General features: G+C 44.4%; 1 protein-coding gene across 1 annotated transcript in view; it reads right to left on the bottom strand.

Annotated features, from left to right (window-relative positions):
- Positions 1-12,240, bottom strand: part of LOC135915275 (uncharacterized) — a 182,863-nt gene that overhangs the window by 87,681 nt on the left and 82,942 nt on the right. The gene's annotated exons all lie outside the window — the stretch shown is intronic.

Below are 12,240 nucleotides of genomic sequence, written 5' to 3'. Positions count from 1 at the left end.
CACAAAACGACCCCATTCGATGGGTGTCTGCCTAGATAATTAGGTCAAGAAATTCTCTTGAGGAAGAGGGACTGATATTCCTGACCGACATTCGTCTGCGCATGTCGGATACTTGCGCTAAGAGCCTGCGTTACAGAGGCAACATGCCTCGCTCCTTACCTCGTTCCCTCCTCACACTTTTCCTCTTCTTTCTTTTTTTTTGGCCGTTCTTCCCTAACATGCAACTCAGACATTTGCGAACAAAGAATGAAATTCAAATTTGCCTGTGGCTTATGTTGCGCCAGTTCTCGAAGTATGAGCGAGAAAAGGGATATACTTTAGAACACAATTCTCGTATAGTCGTACGTATTGGTTATTTTCAATAGTAAAGTAGAGTTTCATGAACAATGCTGCCATAGTTCTATAATTTTGTCATGTTGTGGAGCTATTGCACAGCTTGGTTTTATGACCCCGAGCTGGAGCTCTTTCGCAAAAGCAAGCTTGTGCCCGACAATGATCTCCCAATTGAAGAACATATATAGGTACATAAGAAACGTAAGAATTCTTTATTTGGTCAGGAGACAGAGAAGTTTGAAAAAATTTTGCATATAACAGAGCATGTTAAAACCTCGACCTTTCGAATCATAATTTTGAACTATGGCATCACTTAGAGAAATGCACCACTCCAGTACCAGTGGCCCTAAAACAATGATTCTGTAACTGTACACACGTTAACACTATTCCAACAACCCACCCCTCATGTAGAACCTTTCACCGGGACCTTTTAGGTTTTGTATGTAAATTTATAAATCAACCTTATGAAAGTCTGCACAGTTATTTCCGAACGAAATTATCTGTGCATTTCCATGTATTTAGGCAGTAGCTGCTCCGGAGGTAGAGATCGGCCCACGGTGGTGTGCACAGTATACCGATATCACTGTCGAAACAGATGCAGCCGCAAGCGTACACTGTAACATTCTTTTTTATTTTGAAACATGTGAATTAACAAGAATAAAAGCCTCAGCCCGCACGGTATAAATATTGCGTACACCGGAACAATGAAACTCACAGACGCCTCCATGGCTTGGATCCACGTCTGCAAACCCGTCTTGCACCAGGGATACCCGGAGCCGATGAAACACTTCTGTGCCTCATATGGCCCGGTGTGCCATTCGCGAAAGCCTATTCCTTCCGCTTAGGAATCACTGACAGCCTTGCTTGTGACAACTGCGACCGTGACGACATGATCAGGCACATTTATTATGACTGGACCCGTTACTGTGTGGCTAGAAAAGCGCTATCGACTGAGCTTGACAAACTGGACGATCGCCCCTCGACGAAAGACAGCCTTATGGTACTCGTCCTGACCGGGTCCAGCAATCAAGGCTTTAAATGCACTGCTCCGATAATTGTGAAATGTATGCCCAACTCTGAAAGCTGTAGCGAAGTTAAATCATGGATCCAGGATCTCACAGATGTGCGACGTAATGATTACACATTTATCTCTTATTTAGCGCTCAAGCTCCATGTAATGTTTTTGTCCCATCTCTACATTTATCGCCTTTCATTTCCACTACCCCCTTTGTCCAGCGCAGGGTAGCCAGACGGTATTCACACTGGCTAACCTCCCTGTCTTTCCCTCTCTTTTTCCTCCTCTTCCTTCGGAGGTAGAGCTTCCTTTAACGTTGCGCAACGAAGCCAACGCATAGAAACAGAGAAAGGGAAAGGCAGTGAAGATATTCATGTTACACCTTACACTGGGGGAGAAGGACGAGGAAAGAAAATAAAAAAAGGAAAGGAGAAAAGAAAGAAGCAACAAGTGATGCGCGGGCACTCGTAATTGTGTCCAGCGCATAAAAAAGAGAGAATGAACTGGAGTTATAGAACCAAGTTATTTTATGTACCTAATTACCGTGGTATTAGATATTCTGACAAGGGAAATATCCAAGTAATTTTCCCAAAGCTAGATTTTTGCCTGAACAAAAATTTTAACACGAGGGGAGATTAATTACTGCAATTAAGCAGACGGCTGAACCAGACGGGATGAAGTCATTTGCGTAGAATTAGAAAAAAGAAAGGCAAAGAAGAAAGAACCTTCTCCGCTGTCCATACACGAAACTCCATTCTCGTTCGTATTGGAAAATTAAAAGGGCCAAAGGGTGTCAAAAGCGCTCATTTCGGGTCGTTCGAAGCGCTATTCCAGTTTCTTGCCTCGCTCACTTAGTCCCGCCACGCTGCCAGTCCCCCGATGACGCTCCCAACATAGTCTGAGTCGTGAGAAACGACGCGTCTGGTTCCGACCGCTCTCGAGAATCGATCATGCGCTGGAAAGTGTTCTCCGCTCTCACCGCCAGTGCGTACGTTTTCCGCGGTGAAGAAGACGCCCTCCACTAACAAGTATACTGCATTTATGCCGACTTAACGACCGTCAGACACACACACACACACACACACACACACACACACACACACACACACACACACACAGAGGGAGAGAGGATGTACAGAAAGGCAGGCAGTTAACTAGAGGTACATCTAGTTGGCTAAACCTGCACAGGGTCAAGGGTAACAGAACAGAAAGAGGAAAGTGCACAAAAAAGTAAACCGTAATAACATGGAAGGTTGGGCGATTTGGTGAAACTGCATATTGTAACAGTGCGAAAGGCCAACACACAAACACTATGGCGACCATGGGACAAGCGCTGTCCCGTGGCAGCCTTTTTGTATGAGTTGTCTATTTGCGTTGTTAGAATACGAAGTATACCACGTGAACAATCCAGAGGTTGCATGCAGTGTTCTCATAGTTCATTATGTAGCCCTCAAGACCTCATGAACCTCAGCCGCACAGATAGTGTCATCTGCATGAAGTTAGTTTTAGAGTGCTGATATTGCACTTTTCTTGTTTTTATCTTTTTCATTTTATTTTTTTTTTTCGTAGTGGACGACTGTCTAGTCTGCCAAGCGATGCGTAGATTACTTTTCTCCACGAAGTGAAGGGTCGGTAGCCCTAGTGAAAGTGTGTGAAGCCCTCGTTACGAATGCATGTTTCGCAAGGAAGCTCTCGACGATTCAAGTGAGAAGGGCATAGAAGCTGATGAATGTGACGCCGATCTATGAATCTTGAAAGTTTCCAAATGCAGTAGAGTAACGAAGAGGGAGCCCATTGTGGCGCTACTGAAAAAGGAGCTAATCAAAATTTCTGGCACCGTTTGCGAGGTCTATGGCATCGGGCTGTAGATGAAGGACCATAGACACGCGTGGCCTGGCGCAGACATTAAGCAACGAGGACGTTGCTACAATAGCTGAAGTCTCCAGGTCTCAATATGACTGTTTATAGGCTATGCGCCCCTTGAATTAAGCCTGCAGCTAGTGCTCTTCCTCTTCGTATTTTTTTTTCTTTTCGCCCCTATGTCTCTTTCCTTCAGTGCAAAGTAGCAAACCGGAAGTACGTCTCATTAACCTCCCTGCCTTTCCTTACTTCTCTCTGTCACCCTCTGTCTGGTAAGATTTGGCCTTAGTCGCCTTTGTACCGTAAAACCCCGTCAAGTGTCATCGGGAAGAAAGAGCGCGAAAGACCGGACATCCATTCCAAACATACATGCAGCCCTCGCGGATATGTGCTCCCCTTTTATTTGTCTTTCTTTCGTCTTTGCGCTCATTCTAAATGCAGTTTGAGCGATGCATTGAGCGAAAATCGAGCATGTTCGAATATTGTGCTCCCTACGTAAAGGTGCCAATAAATGTTGTAGTAGTTGTGGTTAGAGAGAAGAATACACGAAAAACGGGGAGGTTAGACAAGCAGAATGCTGTTTGCCTTACGTAGGGCGAGAGAAAATGAAAAAATAGAAGATAATATAAGAAAGAAGATGACTAAAAAAGACGAACTAGAGGACCTGACATTGTGGTTTTATGAAACAATAAATTATGGACTGGTTGAGCAACGAGATTGGGATTGTATAAAAATAGCCTAATACGATTCCTTGCAGCGGCATCTGCATTTTCCTTTTCTTACCCACTGGCTGACTGGATTAGATCTGTTCCACTTAGGTTTTTTTTCAGTGTGCTCACGTGTTTAGGGATAACTTACGCGGGTCTCTTTGAAGATCCTCTTTCAACACAAGATCTCTAGGCGCCACAAGAGGGAATACTCGTAACTATCCCAACTTCCATTAGGATAGTTGTAGCGTTAAAAGATGGGGAACCAGAAGTCAGTAAACGCAATAACATAAAAACTAAAGAAAGTCTGCCTTGTTCAATACAAGCTCCATGTATGATGAGGTAAGTCACTCAAATGGGAACAGAAATTAACGGGACAGAAAACCAAAATAATCTATTGAAAAATGCTAGCAAAGGAGGCTCAAGAGTCAGGGTCATTTAGCAGTACAGTGGGCTTTTTTCAGTGCTCCCAAATTCTTTTTAAAGCCAGGTTCGGGGATGACCTCGTCCGTCACTCTGACGGCACGAAAAAGTATAGAACATGGGCCTCTATCGCTAGCGGTTAATTTCCCAGGAGAAACTTGCCGAAAATCGCTTCTGGCAGAATCTGTAAACGTGGCGGGGACGTGACTCGGAGTAGGCTTACGTGAACGTCACCCGAGATAGAGGTAGTGATGGATTTGTATCGGAAACATATTTTCACTTCAAGAAACGAAATTTATTCCACAAGTTATCCTGCTTGAAAGATTATGAGCGTTTGTAGTACTTTAAAGGGGACACGGTATGATATCTGAATCTAAAAATGTGACGCTGCGATCGACCGCTGAAAACACGCTCGCACAAAAAGACATGACCAAGAGTCGCGCACCTCGTGATAGTTTGACGACGTGCCAAAAGCTGAGCCTATATTCTTCAAACGCTGTCCTTGTGCTTGACTGGATTGCAAAAGTTTATGGCAAATATTCTACCCTTGTACTTGCTCAATACTCCGCCACTACCGCCTGAACTGAAGGACGTAACTATCAATGGTTAAGGGACATGTTAACGTTGAGTCAATACAATGGAGCAACGCAGCAACTTATAGCACAGAGACCACGAAATTCGGTCTGATACTCTATAATTATTATCATTATTCGGCTTGAAAAGATATGTCCAGATAGACGTACATGGGGCTGGTGTGCATCTGCCACCAAAAGTGCCCCTACACCTAGCTAATTTTCGGGAAGAACGGAGTTGATAGAAGCATAAAATTGGGCAACATGGGTTGGAAAGGACCATCTGGATGCCACAGCACCCTTAAACGCGCACGTTGTCCCTCCTAAGCTCTCACTTGATTGAAAAACGCTTCGCATAAACAGCGGCTGACTCGCTCAAACAAGTTTTAGCGATGGCTCGTACAATGCAATATTGCTGCTGAAAAGGCATTCGATAAAGACTGCATGCATACCAACAGTTTCTACGAAACTCACTCAGCCACAAGAAGGGCGCGTAATAGAGTATAGGCACATCCAGGGAAGATGGAGAGCATTGCAATGAGAGCATGTTGTAGGACTTTCAACAGCGGCAACTTGTCCCATTATACTTCAAGTCTCAAACCACAAGGTGATTCACGACTAGCAATCACAACTAGCCATTGCGTGGTATCGGATGTCAACGTTATTCAATATACTTGATTCCTACATTCGTGACAATCCCCGTTGTCGAAGTCTTTGTGCCACATACGTTTCTTATTCGACCACTGTTGATTATTTCAAGTCGTCGTCCTGCAGTGAACCTCTGTTTTGTATTCTAAAAATGTGTTCCATGTTTGATATTATTGACTTTTCAATGCGAAAGTATATCTAATATTTCTGTTAGCAACAGTGGAACGACAGTGATTGGCAAAGATAAGAACTACCTTCGCCTCACCCCCACGCCTCGCGCGCCACAGGAGAGGGCACGCATCCGGGCCGCGTTCCTGGCTCGCGCACGCGAGATTGAACCGCGTTCGCCGGCTCACCGTCACACGCTTTCACTCATACGGAACTGCACGGCGATGGTGACGGTGACGGCAAAAATGCGCCTTGATTGTCCATATGATTGCTATCGCAATAAAACACCAATAAACGTGCCGTATTTCACTTTTGCTATTGACTCTTCTTTACTGCCTGAAAAAGAAATTAGCTACATGATACAAAACGATAAAATGAGATACTTCCTAGTCCCCGGGCGAAACATATTGTCACAGGCGGCGATCCTGTAATCGGTGCTTGTATTGTGACGACGACGACGGTGTGACTGCCTCGTGTGTACGCGCTGGTCCTACCATTGCTGCAGCGTTGCGCGGCTTCCCTTGTAACTATATATACTCTGCATATAGTTTCTCGCCGTTACAATATTGGCGGCGGCGCAGGGCAAGCTCGCTACAACACCGGGAACTGGATCTTCGCATAGGAATCAGCCGTGCTAAACCCATCTAACTGTTCTTTTTCGCTCTCTTTCATTTTTCAGAGGGCCTCCTGTACAAGTGCGAGCTCAGCAAGATGGCGAACGGAGCAGGCCAGAAACTGGAAATTTGTGGGTAACAAATTTGTCACCGATGAACAGTCTCTCCAGGCAATCTGGTACTTCCTTTATTTGCCCTTTCAGAGAAACCGATACAATAATAAGACAAAGACCCACACCAACTTCGCTGCTGGAGGGAGTGCGCTGACCCATGTCGCGCGGACACAATGGGTGATGCAGTTAGTGAAATAACAACTAGGTATCTCCAGATGGACTTACACTTAGAGTATTTTTTCTATGGGTTTATCTCTACTTTAATTGCTTTACTTTATTTTCCTTCCTGGTTTATTTGCAAAATGATCCGAGAACGACGTTCTTTGAGAGGAAAGCGAGGCACTACTGAGGGCATTATTCTAAAGAATGGAGAAAGCTGAAGAAACACAATGCCGTCAGGACGTCACCACTGCGGACGTGCATTGTGTATTATTTCTTCTTGCCTGCTTCACTGGCTGCACCTGCAGTCAATTTGTAGTGGAATTTGTACTGCCGTTCAGAACACGTAGACCGGCGGTCGATTTTTAATCATCCCCGCATTGTGACGAAAGAAAGCGAACTCCAGAGTGGGTCGCGCATTGAGAATGTCGTATACTGCCCTTCGTGCTTCTAGTCATTAATACTTTTTTTTTACATCACTGCGGGTGCCTTATTTGCAGAGTGAGGATTTACACAATGGAACTCACCCTCCAACACACGCAATCGCAAGTGAAGACGTGAACTCATACCAGCGCACTCTCGGACGACGATATAGTAAGCACTCAAATACGCACGAGAACAGAAACACGTATAAGAACTCACTGAAGAACCATTTTGCACACGGACGAACAAATACACATATACAAATACACAAACACATACGCGGTCAAACGGATAAACAAACACATGCACACAAGGAAATAAATAAACAAACAAAGAACGCGCGCGCCTGCTCGTACAAGCTCACCCATATGCCTATTCGTTGAGCTATTCCAGATGCATCTACAAAAATTAGGGAGAATGCTTCAGCTTCACCTTTAAGAGTAGAACGCGATGGCATTCGAAGATCTCTGACTGATTTTCATGCTTCCCGGCAACTGCAGCTTATGTAACCGTAATGTTTTCCTGGAGACGCTGGCGTCGAATGGTATATGAACGAGGGCGAGCTTTCTGGTTCTATTTTTTATGGTGTTACAAGGAACCGAGCCTGATTTTAGACCTACTGATGATGACGTATCTTCAACGTGTGGACACTGCTGGCAATTTCGTCAAGTGCCACGCCCTAAAACTTATGCTCCATCGTATCAGTGATATAGTTTTGTCAATGACGATATTCTTGCAAACCCCATCACGTATTGAATTTCAAATTATAGCGATTGGCGAATAGGAGAAGAATGAAATAAAGGGAGAAAGCAGGGATGTCAACGAGGAAAGCACCTGGTTGGCTCTACACTGGGAGACGGGAAAGGGTGGATAGAAAGATGAAAGAGAGAGAGAGAGGAATGAAAGAGGCAGTCAATTCGCGCACGCACGCGGAAGGCACCACGAAGTCAAAGGCGTGCGCTCAGGCCAGTCGCCTTCAATAAACTCAAAAGTGCCTTCACTGCCTCGTCGGCCGACGAGAGATGGGGACGGTGTGCTAGTAGTGCCAGCACGGAAAGCGGACCATCGTCCAGTCGTCGCAATGCATTGGAAAGTGTCTGTCGTTGTGACAGAAATCGAGGACACAGTAACTGCTCGATACCGCAGGCATTGCTCGTAGAACTGTCGGTCATTTCTATCAATGTAATGTGAGCCTTCGTGAAGGTCATTCTTAAGCGCAGCCGGCACAGAAGCGATGCCTTGCGTCGATTAAGCCCGGGTAGAGCCCGGAGCTGTAGCAAAGGATTTAGTTCCTGTCGGGACTTTAATTTCCGGTACCCTTATATTTGGGGTGTTTCACTCTGCTAACGAAAGGGTGCGTGCCAGGTGGCGAAGCTGTCTTGCAGCATCTGTGCTGAACAGAGGAATGGGAACGCTGTCCTTTTAATGATGCGCTCCAGCAGCTTTGTCTGCGTGGTGACTACCGCTGGTCTCAATATGGCCAGGTAATCATTGGAAAGAAATTTCGGGGTCTTTTTGTTTGATGCCATGGTGAAGCTTGATGATTTCGCACGTCAGCTGTTCGTGAGATCCAAGTCAAAGAACTGTCTGGTGTACACGGTAAAGCCGGTTTTTAGTCGGAAAACATGGGCCATTTATCAGGACTGTCTTTGTCAATGAACAGAAGGGAAGTGCGCAGAACCTTGAGTTCTGCCGCCGTAGACGTCGTGCTATGTGACGTCCTGGATCGCAATGTTACTCCTCTTCCCGTATGACGATATATATAACCATATGCCGCAGCACATAACCATTATACCCGATCGGCGAATAACGTACTAAAGTAGCATACGATCCAGAAAGAGAAGCAACGATAACGGGCAGCTGATTTACCGTGATAAACATCGTCCTTTATTGCTTTGTTATTCCGTTAATATTCATTCTTGTCTTGCTCTTCTTGCACTATACCGCTATACAGGATGATACCTGTATACAGGATATACAGGATGACGCTATATACAGGATGACATCCTTGGATAAGTAAAGGTCACGAATAAGTACGCTTGCCAACGATTACTCATACAAATACCATCACGCAGTGATAACTCTGGCCAAGCTTTTCTTGTGAAACATTTGATTGTCGGGACTGAGCGCCTTGATAAAGCCAACTCAAAGGAAATTCCAAACTTTGCCCTTTTAATACTTCGAAAAGTTGACAGGTCTCGTCTTCTATACCATTTTTTCGGAATAATCAACTTTAGTTATTTGCGTTAATTCATTTTTTGCAGTGTTGGATTCCATAGAAACTTGATCTCGCGTTCCAATCACTGCAGCCCGGAGCCTTGTCAATCGGCGTCCCTCATTTCGCGTTCTGCCGGTGAAACAGAATAAACTGAGGATAAATTTTGTTTATTTCTTGCAGCACCTTTTATTACTCTTTTCTTGCTGCTGCGGCGAGAGTTTTTCAACCTAGTGCATCGCATATCAAGTTACATGCAATAGCGAGTACCGACAGAGCATATATTTTTTAATTGGTGCATATGGTACAAAAATACATTTTTTATTGCCGGCGTCTCATGAAAGTTCAGAAAGGTATAAAAAAATGAGCAAGCGGAAACACTAGGGAAACGAAAACACGCAAACTTGGAGGTGCATGAGAAATAACTTGACTCTACTACCGGTAAATGACTCTCAGAATGCAAAGGACGTTCAGTATTCAAAGATGTTCAGGCCCCTTTTGAAAGTCAGGGCCCAGCCATTCGTTTCCTTAGGGTTGTCTTTACCAGAGCCGATGGCTCACAAGACTTCATGCTGGTGCCGTAGTGAGGCTATACCGTGTCGTGAGGTACAGGGCCATCAGCTAAAGTGTTCTGCCTCTAGTCATGGGCGCCGTAAAAAAACTCTTCCCCACCTTTTTCTTTTTTTTTTGCATCAGTGGATGCGCCTGTAAACACAGCAGCATTTCGCTCTTCTCACACAAGCCTCTATTGTTGGCGCCCCTTTGAGTCGCCTGTCCGATGTGAAGGACGGTTTCACAGCCCTTCAATCGCCTCCTCTTATCCGACTTTTGCTTCTTTTTTCTACGAGAGAATGATCACCTTTCGTTCTATCGTCTTTCGAATGGTCTTGGACAGACATCGAGTTGGACGCAAGGAATATCTCATTTGGCGCTAGCTTGACATACAACGTAAACAGAGCAATAGTAAAGAAGTTTACTTGAAGAATGTCAAGTTTGACACCTTTTCCAAATGTAAAGGGGTAAAAATACAGAAAAAGTGAAAAGGGAGAAAGCGAACACAATCTTTACACAAGATATTGCAAACGGCATTTAGGCCTTATGTAAGAAGTTGGGGGTACATATGAGTAATAGTGCGAAACTACATGGATTTGATCCCACGATCAGTGTGGGGGTATAAAGAGATGAGCTAGCCGTGAACTATCCATTCATCGAAAAACTGCTCACTTTGAGACATCCTAAAGCGCCTGCTTCACCATAAACACTAATGTATGCATGCATGTATCAGCACGTTTGCTGACGCTGCTGGCGAATAATAAAACCAATAAAGAAAGAATAGACTTTGCGGGAACTTGCATGAATGCAAAGTGAGTGCCAGCGAAGCAAAGTTCCTCGAATCAAACAAGACGTGGCGCTCTGCGCTCTCATTGATGGAGCCTCAAAGCGTTGCCCCTTTTAAGGCGCGTTTCTGGTTTCCGTGGAATTTTTTCGCCGTCTTCTACTTTTCTCGCTGTCTCTGTGTGCCGCACTGAGCTCAGGTGTTGCACCAGCCGCCAACACCCGTTCCGCAGTGGACTTAGGCAAAACGGTTGTGGTAATAATAACCACTATAAATGCTGGAAACTGTTCGATGAGTTTCTGCATGGGAAAAAGTTAAGCGAAAACGACACATAAAGTACTTCCAACTTCTGGGGCAGCTTCACCGGGCGTCGGCGTGTGTCTTCTACGCCGCATGCTTGCCGAGTTGTAATTCCAGCCTCGATGTGGCCGCGTGGCTACCGTGTAAGGCACACGTCTTGCAAAGTTTGGAACTCGAGCACGTTTACTATATATATATATATATATATATATATATATATATATATATATATATATATATATATATATATATATATATATATATATATATATATATATATATATATATATATATATATATATATATATATTACCCGAAATTTCGTTGCTCTAACTGGTAGGTTGTGCATATTTCGCACAAATGTTTTAGCTACTTGGTGGGCCACTTCAGAAGAAACACACTAATAGCTTAATGGCAGCAGCTCGTGATTATCATACCTACACTCACCCCAGTCATGACACCCGTCGTCGTCGTTATCATCGTCTTCATTATGGCACTGTCCTTTCATATCCACTCCAGGTAGAAGGCCTGCCCCATCAATGTACAGTTACCCCTATTTTTCGCCATCACACTCTATTCTATTATACATGCCAATTTTCTCATTTCATCACAGCACCAATTCTCTGTCAAGATGGAAAGGTGATACATTGGATCATTACTACTAGCGTTCATACTGGCAGCGCATTGTTGGAAGAAGAGAAGTAAACGAAAAAAAAACAATTAAATAGGTGAGGCGAGAGCTCAACTCGTCAATTTATTTTCTGCATTCGTATTCGAATTTTCTTCTGTTCTGCGCTGTTAAAATGATCTAACCCAATTCAATGCCACCATCGCACAGTGAATCTACTCCTATAACATACTATAATACTGCACGGTTACCCTAACCAATTACCGGCCATCTCGCACCACTCCTTTTCTGAGCTTTCTTTGGTGTCGTAAGATGATCACCACCTTACGGCACCTGAGGTGCGGCCTTATGTCTATTCATTGTGGCGTACGTAAATTTTATATAGGTCACGCCACGTGTGAAGACGGAACAATTGCCTGCCGCAGCCTTTCGCAAATTTGGTGGCAAAATAATCGGCTTAGGGAAACGTTGTAAAAAGACTGCGCAATTTCTTTTGTGATTTAAGGAAGAGAAGAAACGGAAACAGTGAACGCAGAAATCTTCTTCAAAATCCGCAATGCGGAGAGATTTTCTTGAAAATGAGAGGCTGTGCCAAATCACCGTAGCCTGGTGAAATTGCTTATCTAGACTGTCTTCTTTCTTACTGCGTGAGAAAGCGCTGGCTACTAGCAGATAAAATGAATGGCGAAGTTTAGTCCTCTGAATTTCACGCACAAAGTGCACAGC

The sequence above is a fragment of the Dermacentor albipictus genome, chromosome 5, assembly GCF_038994185.2.
Source record: "Dermacentor albipictus isolate Rhodes 1998 colony chromosome 5, USDA_Dalb.pri_finalv2, whole genome shotgun sequence".
In the NCBI taxonomy this organism is placed as follows: Eukaryota; Metazoa; Arthropoda; class Arachnida; order Ixodida; family Ixodidae; genus Dermacentor; species Dermacentor albipictus.
This window is presented reverse-complemented; position numbering and strand designations above follow the sequence as displayed.